Below are 13259 nucleotides of genomic sequence, written 5' to 3' on the forward strand. Positions count from 1 at the left end.
CCAATTCTTTCGTCTCCGCCGCATCTGCTCCCAGGAGGACCAGTTCAAAATACGTACAACACAGATGGCCTCCTTCTTCAAGGACCGCAATTTCCCCCCCGACGTGGTCGACGGTGCCCTCCACCGCATCTCCTCCACTTCCCGCTCCTCCGCCCTTGAGCCCCGCCCCTCCAACCGCCACCAGGACAGAACCCCACTGGTCCTCACCTACCACCCCACCAATCTCCATGTACAGCGCATCATCCGCCGTCACTTCCGCCACCTCCAAACAGACCCCAGCACCAAGGATATATTTCCCTCCCCTCCCCTATCAGCTTTCCGTAGAGACCACTCCCTCCGCGACTCCCTTGTCAGATCCACACCCCCCACCGACCCAACCACCACTCCCGGCACCTTCCCTTGCAACCGCAGGAGGTGCAACACTTGCGCCCACACCTCCCCCCTCACTTCTCTCCAAGGCCCCAAGGGAAACTTCCATATCCGCCACAGATTCACCTGCACCTCCACCCACATCATCTACTGCATCCGCTGCAGCCGGTGTGGCCTCCTCTATATTGGGGAGACAGGCCGCCTACTTGCGGAGCGATTCAGGGAGCACCTCTGGGCCACCCGGACGAACCAACCCAACCAACCTGTGGCACAGCATTTCAACTCCCCCTCCCACTCCACCGAGGATATGCAGGTCATTGGACTCATCCACCGCCAAACCACAACAACCCGACGGTCGGAGGAGGAGCGTCTTATCTTCCGACTGGGAACCCTCCAACCGCAGGGGATGAACTTGGACTTCACCAGTTTCTTCATCCCCCCTCCCCCCACCTTGTCTCAGCCGGATCCTTCCAGCCCGGCACCGCCTTCCTGACCTGCAGTCTTCTTCTTGACCTCTCCGCCTCCACCCTACTCCGACCTATCACCCTCACCTTGACCTCTTTCCACCTATCACATTTCCAACTCCCCTCCTCCAAGTCCCTCCTCCCTACCTTTTATCTTCTCCTGCTGAACACTCTCTGCTCATTCCTGAAGAAGGGCCTGTGCCCGAAACGTCGAATCTCCTGTTCCCTGGATGCTGCCTGACCTGCTGTGCTGTTCCAGCAATAAAGTTTCAACTTTGATCTCCAGCATCTGCAGACCTCACTTTCTCCTTGAAGTACAGATTAATCATTACTTCATCTGAAAGGTGTGTCTGGAGCCTTGGATATGAGGAGGGAGAAAGTAAATGGGCAGATATTACACCTTCTGTGATTGCATGGTGTGGTGCCATGGGGTTTGGGGAGGTGTTGAGAATGGAGGAGGAGTGGACCTAGGTGTCCCAGAGAAAATGGTTCCTGTGGAAGGCTGACAAGGGGTGAGAAGGGAATATTGTCTGGTCATGGTATACTTTGGAGGTGGTGGAAATAGCAGCTAATGTTCCTTTGGATATGGATTTTAGTGGGATGATAGATGAGGACCAGGGGACCTTATCATTGTTGTAGGGGGGAAAGAGACAATGCAGGAAATGTGTCAGACATGGAAAAGATAGAAATTCTTAAGGCCCATGTGTCTAATGTGGCATCATCATGACAGAAGCAATGGAAAACGAGAAACTAGGAGTCTTTACAGGAAATGGGGTGTGAGGATCTATAGACAAGACAACTGTCGGAATCGATGGGTTGTAGTGCATATCAGTGGCCAGTCTAACACCAGAAATAGAAACTAATGTTGATGAAGAGAAGAGTTAGAAATCATCCAGGTGAAAGTCAGAGGACAGTGAAAATTATAAACAATGTTGATAAATTTTTCCAATTCTGGATGAGAGAAGGAAGCAGTACAGATGATGTCATTGATGTACCTGAGAAGGAGTTGTGCAGAAGGTCCCAAGAATGATTGGAACAAGGAATGTTCCAGGTGCCCCACAAAGAGACAGGCATAACTGGGCCCCATGCACGTACACGTGGCCACACCTTTGATCTGAACAAAGTGAGATGAGTTAAAGGAGAAATTGTTCAAAGTGAGGTTGAGCTTGGTCAGGCAGAGGAGGGTGGTGGTGGCTGGGAACTGTTCAGACTTTTTTTTCAAGAGAAAGTGGACAGTCCTGAAACTATCTTGATGGGGAATTGGTCCATAATGAAAGGAAGGCAATTATAGTCTATGAACTGGAAATTCTGAAACTGACGTAAAATATCAGAATTCATGTAAGTGGGAAGGAAATGGACAAGTCAAGAAAAGATTGAATTGAGGAATGAAGAGATGAGTTCTGTGGGGTAGCAACGGGTAGAAACAATGGGTTTTCTTTGGTTGTCCTGTTTATGGAGCTGTTGAGTTCCCTTCTTTCTTAGTTCTATCAAGATTGTTATTTCCAGTGCTTTGTTTATATCTAAGTTCCTTTCCATCAGTCACCTCTTGTGGATAGCTTCACATTTTAAACCACACACAAGTCTGGATCTGATAGCATCATTTAAGTTATCTATGAATTTGCAGAAATCTGCTAACTTCTTTAAAATTGCTACCAACTGGAAGATAGATTTACCATCATGATGGTTGCATTTGTGGAACTGAACTTTTCAGCTATCTCCAATTGTTCTGGTGAAGAATGGCTCTGTAAGGTTCCTCATAAACTGTTTCTTCATAAACTGTGCAACCTGCTTCTCGAGCTGAACCAGACTCCTCACGGGGGTTAAAAGCTTCACCCCCTATTATACACAGGAATGACCATTTCTACTTCAATTTTTTTTTAGTTTGAAAAAAATATTAGAATCTCTCTGTGTAGGAGTTCCAGCTTTCCATATTTCCATCATTTGGTTTTATGGTGCAAAAATTTCTAACTCTTCTTTAAAAGGGAAAGGTTTGCATGGCATGATATACCACAACACTTCAGTGCAACTTCATTCCTTCCTGTTTAAAACAAAGTATTTCTGAGGCTGCATGTGTCCTTCTGAGTCTACACCTCTTGCTCAAGACACTTCCCTCCATGGAAGGTAGTCATTATTCATAGTATTCCTTCAACATCAAAAGCATGGAGAGCATCTTCTTCATTATTCACCTCTTTCCTGAGGTGAATACTTTAAAAATAATTTAGAGTCATCTCTTGCTTTGGTGCAGTCATGGTGTCTTTGGATTTCTATTTTTTTAATCAACTCTGAGATCTGCAGTGAGAACCCTGATTTTTTTTATTGATGTATCAATGGACTGATCCAATAAATCTATAAGCAGATTTTATCCTAGTTGCCAGTTTTCTTGTTGTAGATCAGTGGTGCTGGAAGTGCACAGCAATTTAGGCAGCATCCGACGAGCAGCAAAATCGACGTTTCGGGCAAAAGCCCTTCATCAGGAATAAAGGCAGAGAGCCTGAAGTGTGGAGAGATAAGCTAGAGGAGGGTGGGGGTGGGGAGAGAGTAGCATAGAGTACAATAGGTGAGTGGGGGAGGAGATGAAGATAATAGGTCAGGGAGGAGAGGGTGGAGTGGATAGGTGGAAAAGGAGCTAGGCAGGTCGGACAAGTCCAGACAAGTCAAGGGGACAGTGCGGGCTGGAAGTTTGAAACTAGGATGAGGTGGGGGAAGGGGAAATGAGGAAGCTGTTGAAGTCCACATTGATGCCCTGGGGTTGAAGTGTTCCGAAGCGGAAGATGATGCGTTCTTCTTCCAGGCGTCTGGTCGTGAGGGAGCGACGATGAAGGAGGCCCAGGACCTCCATGTCCTCGGCAGAGTGGGAGGGGGAGTTGAAATGTTAGGCCACGGGGTGGTTTGGTTGATTAATGCGGGTGTCTCGGAGATGTTCCCTAAAGCACTCTGCTAGGAGGTGCCCAGTCTCCCCAATGTAGAGGAGACCGCATCGGGAGCAACGGATACAATAAATGATATTAGTGGATGTGCAGGTAAAACTTTGATGGATGTGGAAGGCTCCTTTAGGGCCTTGGATAGAGGTGAGGGAGGAGGTGTGGGCACAGGTTTTACAGTTCCTGCGGTGGCAGGGGAAAGTGCCAGGATGGGAGGGTGGGTCGTAGGGGGGCGTGGACCTGACCAGGTAGTCACGGAGGGAACGGTCTTTGCGGAAGGCGGAAAGGGGTGGGGAAGGAAATATATCCCTGGTGGTGGGGTCTTTTTGGAGGTGGCGGAAATGTCGGCAGATGATTTGGTTTATTCGAAGGTTGGTAGGGTGGAAGGTGAGCACCAGGGGCGTTCTGTCCTTGTTACGGTTGGAGGGGTGGGGTTTGAGGGCGGAGGTGTGGACGAGATGCGTTGGAGGGCATCTTTAACCACGTGGGAAGGGAAATTGCGGGCTCTAAAGAAGGAGGCCATCTGGTGTGTAGTGTGGTGCAACTGGTCCTCCTGGGAGCAGATACGGCGGAGGCGGAGGAATTGGGAATACGGGATGGCATTTTTGCAAGAGATAGGGTGGGAAGAGGTGTAATCCAGGTAGCTGTGGGAGTCGGTGGGTTTGTAAAAAATGTCAGTGTCAAGTCGGTCGTCACTAATGGAGATGGAGAGGTCCAGGAAGGGGAGGGAGGTGTCAGAGATGGTCCAGGTAAATTTAAGGTCAGAGTGGAATGTGTTGGTGAAGTTGATGAATTGCTTAACCTCCTCGCGGGAGCACGAGGTGGCCCCAATGCAGTCATCAATGTAGCGGAGGAAGAGGTGGGGAATGGTGCCGGTGTAATTACGGAAGATCAACTGTTCTACGTAGCCAACAATGAGACAGGCATAGCTGGGGCCCATACGTGTGTCCACGGCTACCCCTTTGGTCTGGAGAAGTGGGAGGATTCAAAGGAGAAATTGTTAAGGGTGAGGACCAGTTCGGCCAAACGAATGAGAGTGTCGGTGGAAGGGTACTGTTGGGGACGTCTGGAGAGGAAAAAACGGAGGGCTTGGAGGCCCTGGTCATGGCGGATGGAGGTGTAGAGGGATTGGATATCCATGGTGAAGTTGAGGCGTTGGGGACCGGGGAAATGGAAGTCTTGGAGGAGGTGGAGGGCGTGGGTGGTGTCTCGAACGTATGTGGGGAGTTCTTGGACTAGGGGGGATAGGACAGTGTCGAGGTAGGTAGAGATGAGTTCAGTGGGGCAGGAGCATGCTGAGACAATGGGTCGGCCAGGGTGGTCAGGCTTGTGGATTTTGGGAAGGAGGTAGAACCGGGCAGTGCGGGGTTCCCGGACTATGAGGTTGGAAGCTGTGGGTGGGAGATCTCCTGAGGTGATGAGATTCTGTATGGTCTGGGAGATGATGGTTTGGTGATGGGGGGTGGGGTCATGGTCGAGGGGGCAGTAGCAAGAGGTGTCCTTGAGTTGGCGTTTGGCTTCAGCGGTGTAGAGGTCAGTTCGCCAGATTACCACTGCGCCCCCTTTATCCGCTGGCTTAATGGTGAGGATGGGATTAGAGCAGAGGGATTGGATGGCTGCGCGTTGTGAGGGTGAGAGGTTGGAGTGGGGGAGGGGGGTTCGATAGGTTGAGGCGGTTAATGTCCCGGCGGCAGTTGGAAATGAAGAGGTCGAGGGCAGGTAATAGGCCAGCGTGGGGTGTCCAGGTGGATGCAGTGTGTTGGAGGTGGGCAAAGGGGTCCTCGGAAGGTGGGCGGGAGTCCTGATTGTGAAAGTAAGCTTGGAGGTGGAGGCGACGGAAGAAGTGTTTGATGTCACGGCGTGTATTAAATTCATTGATGCGTGGACGGAGGGGGACGAAGGTGAGTCCTTTGCTGAGGACTGATCATTCGTCCTCAGTGAGGGGGAGGTCTGGAGGGATGGTGAAAACTCGGCAGGGCTGGGAGCTGGGATCTGGTGTGGGTGTGGAGCTGGGAGTGGGGTCGGAGCCAGTACCTGGAGTGGGTGTGATGGTGGGGGGAATTGGGGTGGAGGCATGAGCAGGGGTAGTGTTCCCCTCGGGGTTCTGGGGGGTGTGAATAGTGACAGTGGGGTCTGTGGAGGGCGTGTCAGCAAAATGCAGGTGAGTGGCGTTTGTGGGGGTGGAAGTGGTGGCAGACACGGCAGTAGGGGTGGCGGAAGTCACTGAGCGTGTGGCATCGGCGATGATGTGAGGGCCGGAAGTGGCTGTGGGAGTGGCCATGATGGGGGCAGAAGTGACATCATCAATCAGCGTGGGGGTGGTAGCTGCATCAGCCGCATGGCTAATGGTGTTTCCGAGGCCAGGGGAATCTTCTGGAATGTTTGAGGAGCGCTGGTTATGGAGGTGGGTGGATAAAAGTTTGTTGTACTTAAAGTTTTTGATGTTTGAGATGGAATTGAAATACTGTTTGTTGAGAGTATGAATTCTCCTGAGGATATAGTACAGAGTGGGTCCTTTGCAATTCTGAGAGAGTGTGGCCCTCAGCTGAGGCAGGGCTGACTGTAGAGAGGTTAGGTGCTGGCACATTGCTGCAAGCGTGGAACGGAGGATCTTGAAGGAGAACCATTGCTGGTGTTTTTGAATCTGTAGTCTGTACTGTTTGTCCTGTTCGGGTCCGAACTCTGCTGGTTTAAAGGTGGTCCAGAGTCCATGTGGGATGAGTTGGTTACGGAGGCAGATACTGAGGAAGCAAATGTGGCTGTGGTAGCAAGTTTGTTTCATGACATGGTTGAAGAGCTTCAGGGCAGAGGAAATGACCTGGGAGTTGCAGTGGGAGAGGGACTCCCTGAGATTCTTGTAGAGAGGAGGAAAACTTCTTCAAGGCAGGCATCCTTGCAAGAGGATTCGCAGTAGGGTTAAAATCAAAAGGCCCTAAAGGAGCCTTCCACATCCATCAAAGTTTTACCTTCACATCCACTAATATCATTTATTGTATCTGTTGCTCCCGATGCGGTCTCCTCTACATTGGGGAGACTGGGCGCTTCCTAGCAGAGCGCTTTAGGGAACATCTCCGAGACACCCGCACCAATCAAACCGCCCCGTGGCCCAACATTTCAACTCCCCCTCCCACTCTGCCGAGGACATGGAGGTCCTGGGCCTCCTTCACCACCGCTCCCTCACCACCAGACGCCTGGAGGAAGAACGCTTCATTTTCTGTCTCGGAACACTTCAACCCCAGGGCATCAATGTGGACTTCAACAGCTTCCTCATTTCCCCTTCCCCCACCTCATCCTAGTTTCAAACTTCCAGCCCGCACTGTCCCCTTGACCTGTCCGGACTTGTCCGACCTGCCTAGCTCCTTTTCCACCTATCCACTCCACCCTCTCCTCCCTGACCTATCACCTTCATCTCCTCCCCCACTCACCTATTGTAGTCTATGCTACTTTCTCCCCACCCCCACCCTCCTCTAGCTTATCTCGCCACGCTTCAGGCTCTCTGCCTTTATTCCTGATGAAGGGCTTTTGCCCGAAACGTCGATTTTGCTGCTCGTCGGATGCTGCCTAAATTGCTGTGCTCTTTCAGCACCACTGATCCAGATTCTGGTTTCCAGCATCTGCAGTCATTGTTTTTACCTAGTTTTCTTGTTGTGTTATGTTCCAAGAAGGATTAGAAGGCCAACATTTTGAAGAACAAGAGTTTTATTAAGGACATAGTCACTCTACAGGCAGCAAGGTTAGCGAGAGCTATTTATCCAACCAAAACAGCAAAGGATATCATGATGGCATTACATGATTGGATTCTCAAAGTGGCAGGTCCACAATACTTACATAAATGCATAACATGACTTTCTCCAGCATTCTGCATTGTTTCATATTTTCATGATTTGCAGAATTTTGCAAGGAGGTAATTCTGTTTAGGTTATGCAGTGCAATGATGCCTGTTTAATTTTTGTAATATTATATCAACATAACGTACAAACATATGCACATAAAAAATGGAGCAGAAGTAGACCATTCTGCCTCTGTTCATAAAATCATGACTGACCTGTTTGTGTTTCAAATTCCAAATCCTCATCAACCCCAGATTACCTTTGATTCCCTAGATTAACAAAAATCTATCTCTGCCTGAAAATATTTACGTCATCCCATCTTTACTGCCTCCTGAGGCATTGACCCTCTAAGTTGCACAACCATTAGAGATAAAAAAAAATCATTTCTGTACAAAAAAAGAGTGACTATTAATTTAAAAACAGTGGCCCTGGTTCTCAATTGACACATCAGTGAAAATATCTTTTCTGTGTCGTGCTTGTTTAGAGCATTCAGAATCTTCCACATTTCAATCAAGCCAACCTTTACTATTGTAAAGTGGAAACAAGCCCAGCCTGATCAATCTATCCTCATAACGCACTCATGTAGGTGTCCACATAATAAACATGCTCTGAGCTGCTTCCAGTGCATTTACATCTCTCCTTAAATAAAGAGACCAAGACTGTACATAGGATTTGAGATGTGGTCTCCTCAATGCCCTTTATAACTCCCTTATTGTTGCACTTAATTCTTTTCACAATAAAAGATAGCATCCCATTAACCTTCCTGATTAAGCACTGTACCCACTTAGTACCTCTTTTTCTACTCAAGTATTTGAAGCTCATCCATATTGACCTGTGAAAGAATGGATCAGTACATTAGCTGCTGGACTTGGATGAGGAGTACATCATCTGGCATTCAGACAAGGACAGGCCATTGACTAAAAGTTGGATTGATAATCCCTGACTGTCATTCACAAATCTATTAACAACTAAAAAACACCTCTTATTTCTGTTGTTACAGATTATTAAGATTAAGTTAAGCGCAGCACTGAGACTAGTTTCGTATTCTGCCTTTCTGTTTAGTGAGGGCCTATAGTGAAACCTTAGCTTTGTAAAATTTACACTTAGAGCTAGTTCAGCTTTGAATGTACAATAATTCCAAATTTCACTTTAAAAATACAAGCAGAGCACAACAAATCAATTTTCTCAAATTTTCTCATAGCATAAGTTTTTTAATATTAAAATGAAACTAACTTGGGTCATTATGAAATATAAGGATACATATTTGATTAGCTGGAGGATGAAGACTTTTTTATACTGGTCACATTGCTATTTCTAGAGCAGCATAGCAAATTACCTGAATAATTCAGTGCAACTACTTGTCACTTTGGAATGCTTTACGAGCTAAGACTACTCTTGCTGTTGTCATTGAATTTCTTCTTGCTTCACTTGCTACAGGAGATATTCCAACATGCTGTCAGACACAGTTTACATCAGGGCACAAGTCAGTGACTCATAAGTCATTAACATTGCTTTCTTGTTAGAAAGGCCCCTGTACTTACCACAAGGTACTGTGTTTTTCCAACTAGTCAGATTCTTCCAATTTTGCTACTAGTCAGATTCTTCCAATTAAAGTTAATACTGTTCTCTTGTTGGCTGAGAGAGGTGAATAGGTAACATAGGCTGTTATAATTGCATATAAGATTTAAATTTGATAGTAGTTTGGTGTGAATTTTATATAAAATATTTAATTTGAACAGCATATTACACTATACTGATTCTGTATGCTACATATGATTTAGTCAAATAACTGGTCATTCAATGATATTTTCCACATCTTCAAATTAATATTGTTGCTACCTAAACTGCATATAAAGCTTAAAATTGTGACAAGCAAGGCAATGTCATTTGTCCATTGTATCCTGATCAGTCATGTTTCTCAGTTCTTATCACTACAATAAATGAAATAATGAGTTTCATAACACCACATTCAAGAAGATAAGCTGACCCCATAGTTTTTATTGCTGTGTGGTCACAATCATTAAGCTTCATGATTTGTTTTATTAGTTCATGGAGTCATGGGATCTGGGCATCACTGGCTAGGCCAGCTGTTATTGCCAATTTCTGAATGCTGAAAAGGCAGTTAAGAGTCACTCAAATTGCAGTGGATCAACAGTCACATATTGGCCTGGTTGGGAAAGGAAGGCAGACCTTTTCTTCCCTAAAGGTCATTAATGAACCCAATGTTATTTTTCAATTTGATAATTGACAATGTTTACATTTTTGTCATGAGACTAACCTTTTATTTCAGAGTTTTACTGAAATCAAGTTTCATCATATAATTTTTTTTATTCATTCATAAACAACATGATTTTGTGACAGGTAGGTCCTGCCTTACAAACCTTATTGAGTTCTGTGACAAGGTGACTAAACAGGTAGATGAGGGTAAAGTGGTTGATGTGGTGTACATGGATTTTAGTAAGGCGTTTGATAAGGTTCCCCACAATGGGCTATTGCAGAAAATACAGAGGCATGGGATTGAGGGTGATTTAGCAGTTTGGATCAGCATCGGCTAGTTGAAAGAAGACCGAGGGTAGTGGTTGATGGGAATTGTTCATCCTGGAGTTCGGTTACTAGTGGTGTACCGCAAGGATTTGTTTTGGGGTCACTGCTGTTTGTCATTTTTATAAATGATCTGGATGAGGGCTTGGAAAGGGTGCAGAGGAAATTTACCAGGATGTTACCTGGTATGGAGGGAAGGTCTTATGAGGAAATGCTGAGGGATTTAAGGCTGTTTATAATAGAGAGAAGAAGGTTGAGAGATGACTTAATAGAGACATACAAGATAATCAGAGAATTAGATAGAGTGGACAGTGGGAGCCTTTTTCCTCGGATGGCGATGGCTAGCATGAGGGGACATAGCTTTAAATTGAGGGGTGATAGATATAGGACAGATGTCAGAGGTAGGTTCTTTACTCAGAGTAGTAAGTGCGTGGAATGCCCTGGCTGCAACAGTAGCAGACTCACCAACTTTAAAGGCATAAATATATGGATGATAATGGAATTGTGTAAGTTAGAAGGGCTTCAGATTGGTTTCGCAAGTCATCGAGGGCTGAAGGGCCTGTACTGTGCTGTAATGTTCTATGATCTATGTTTTATAGGACATTGGCATCACTGGCTGGGCCAGCATTTATTTGAGATGGTGGTGTTGAGCTGACCAAAAACATAAATGAGGGCAGAGCGGGAGATGCTGTTTGCATGGACTTTAGTAAAGCCTTTGACAAGATTCTACATGGTTGACTGCTTAGTAAAGTTAGGTCGCATAGGATTCAGGGAGAACTTGCCAATTGGGTACAAAATTGACTTAATGGTAGGAGACTGTGGGTAGTGGTGGAGGGTTATTTTTTGGACTGGAAGTCTGTGGCCAGTGGTATTCCACAGGGATCAGTGCTATATCTACATTTTGTTTGTCATTGACATACATGAATTGGATAAGAAATTAGGAAGCATGGTTCGTTTACAAATGACATCAAAATTGCTGGTATTGTATATAAGTGCTGTATGACTGCATGACTGTATAATCACTGCAATCCATATGCCATAGGTAGACCCACAATAATGTCAGGCTGGAGATGCTTGGATTTTGAACCAGTGACATTGAAGAAATGGCAATATATTTCCACATCAAGATGGTGAGCAATTCAAATCCACATTTCCAGAATAATAGCATGGAGTTCCAGATTACTAGCTCAATGACTTCTACCACTTTGGCACATTTCCAGGGGCCATTTATACCCATAAAAACTAATAGCTGCCCTTTAATGCAATAGGTTAATGCTGAGTTCATTTACATAACGCCTCTTTTTGTGACAACTGTTGTCAACCGTTGCTGCTTCCTCAGCAGTTATGTCTGATCAAATAACCCACAAAGCCATGTTTTGTATGTTTCTAGCACTTATGAAACCAGAATTAGCATACCATATCGAATCATTGAAAGATTCACAGCATACTTTTATCAGAAAACAATTTTTTTTGGAACGACAATTGTTTTGAAGTAGTTTTGTTGCATTGCTTTCCTGTTTATTGATAGAAATTGATACAATTGTATTTTTGTCAGCCCAGAGCCAACCAATGTTGGAGTGCCACTCCAATTTCTAGTTATCTCTGCCACATAGGAGCTCCATATTTCTTTCTGGGACTTTCTAACCCAGTTTCTCCAGAAACATGGAGATTATTGGAAATGGAACCACTAATTCAATTGGATCATCAAGGGCAGACAAGTCACACCCCTTTTTTAGGGCAATAGCTGATAAGTTATTTTCAGGCCTGACTTCTTATCCTTAAAACAGCTTGCAGGATTCACAGAAATTCTCAGGTCATCCGACCCACCTCAGGAAACCGTGACAGAGAAGACATGATATTCATTGCTATGAAGCAGACAGTTTAAAAGGCCAACCTCAGTGTTTTGAGACATTGTTCCAGTTACAATAAAGTTGGAAATACCCTTACTGCTTCATTTTCCACATAGGGTGTGACAATAGGATAGAGTGGGCGAGGGAATAAGGTCAGTAAGGTAAGTGGGTAACGGAATGGTTTGGATGAGGTTACTGTATAATGGTGTTAATAGATGTGAAGCTGGAAAAGCACAGTAGGTCAGACAGAATCCAAAGAGCAGGAAAGTCAACATTTCGAGCTGAAATGTTGACTTTCCTGGTCCTCAGATGCTGTCTGACCTGTTGTGCTTTTCCAGTCTCACATCTGTTGACTCTGACTTCCAGCATTGTAGTCCTTATTGTCTCCAATTTACTGTGTAACGGTGTTGGGTAGCAACGGGTAGTGTGACAGGTGGGTAGAGAGGAAAATGGATAGGGATGGGGGTAGTCAGTGTTGGGGGTAATCAGATCATGTCAAGGGGAGTGGGAGTTGAAGGGGAATTGGGTTATGGGGACTAGTTGGATTGGAGGGATATCTGGGAGTCAGAGGGCTAGCCGTGAAATGGAAATCTGGGCTGACAAATGTATTAGAATTATTTGAGGAAGCTACAAGCAGTAAAGATAAAAGAGAAGAAGTGGATTAATGCATTTTGATTTTTAGATTGGCATTATATGAGGTGCCACAAATTAGGGTACTCAATAAGATAAGAAACAAGGGTGTTGGTGGTAGTAACTAATTGAAGACAGAGAGTTGGAATAAGAGGGGCATTTTCAGGATATTAAATGTTCTAATGATGTGCCACAGAGATTAATGTTGGGGCCACAATTTTTTAGAATATACATGAATAACTTGGATGAGGAAAGTGAATATACTATAGTCAAGTCTACAGATGACACAAAAATAGGTCAGATGTGGTAAGGATGATGCAAGAGTCTGCAAAGGGCTATGGAGAGGTTATGTGAGTGAGAAACATTTTGGCAGATGAAATATAATATGGGGAAATGTAAGATTGTGCACTTTAGCAGGATAAATAGAGAAGTTGTATATTATTTAAATGGAGAAAGAATGCAAAAAGAGATGGATTTGAGTGTTCTCATCAGTAAATCACAAAAAGCTGGCATACAATGTCAGCAGGTAATAGGGAAGGCAATGTGGAAGGCAGGTCATTATTTCAAAGAGAATGAAATATACAAGTACAGAAGTTTCTGAAAAATAAACATAGCGCTCATCAAACCACAGCTGGAATACTATGAACAGTTTTT

General features: G+C 45.3%; 1 long non-coding RNA gene across 3 annotated transcripts in view; it reads left to right on the forward strand.

The window, feature by feature from the left end:
- Positions 1 to 13259, forward strand: part of LOC122559279 (uncharacterized) — a 77335-nt gene that overhangs the window by 25667 nt on the left and 38409 nt on the right. The window contains exons 1-2 of one of the 3 annotated variants that reach the window (XR_015761168.1): positions 9767 to 9790; positions 11168 to 11255. This is a non-coding gene — a long non-coding RNA (uncharacterized LOC122559279). Of the gene's footprint in view, positions 1 to 9766; positions 9946 to 11167; positions 11256 to 13259 lie in introns of those variants that run through there. The other 2 variants (XR_006314383.2, XR_015761167.1) reach the window with 2 other exon arrangements.

The sequence above is a fragment of the Chiloscyllium plagiosum genome, unplaced genomic scaffold (genome assembly GCF_037043375.1).
Source record: "Chiloscyllium plagiosum isolate Xiang-an unplaced genomic scaffold, Cpla_swu_hap1 HiC_scaffold_2, whole genome shotgun sequence".
Taxonomy (NCBI): Eukaryota; Metazoa; Chordata; class Chondrichthyes; order Orectolobiformes; family Hemiscylliidae; genus Chiloscyllium; species Chiloscyllium plagiosum.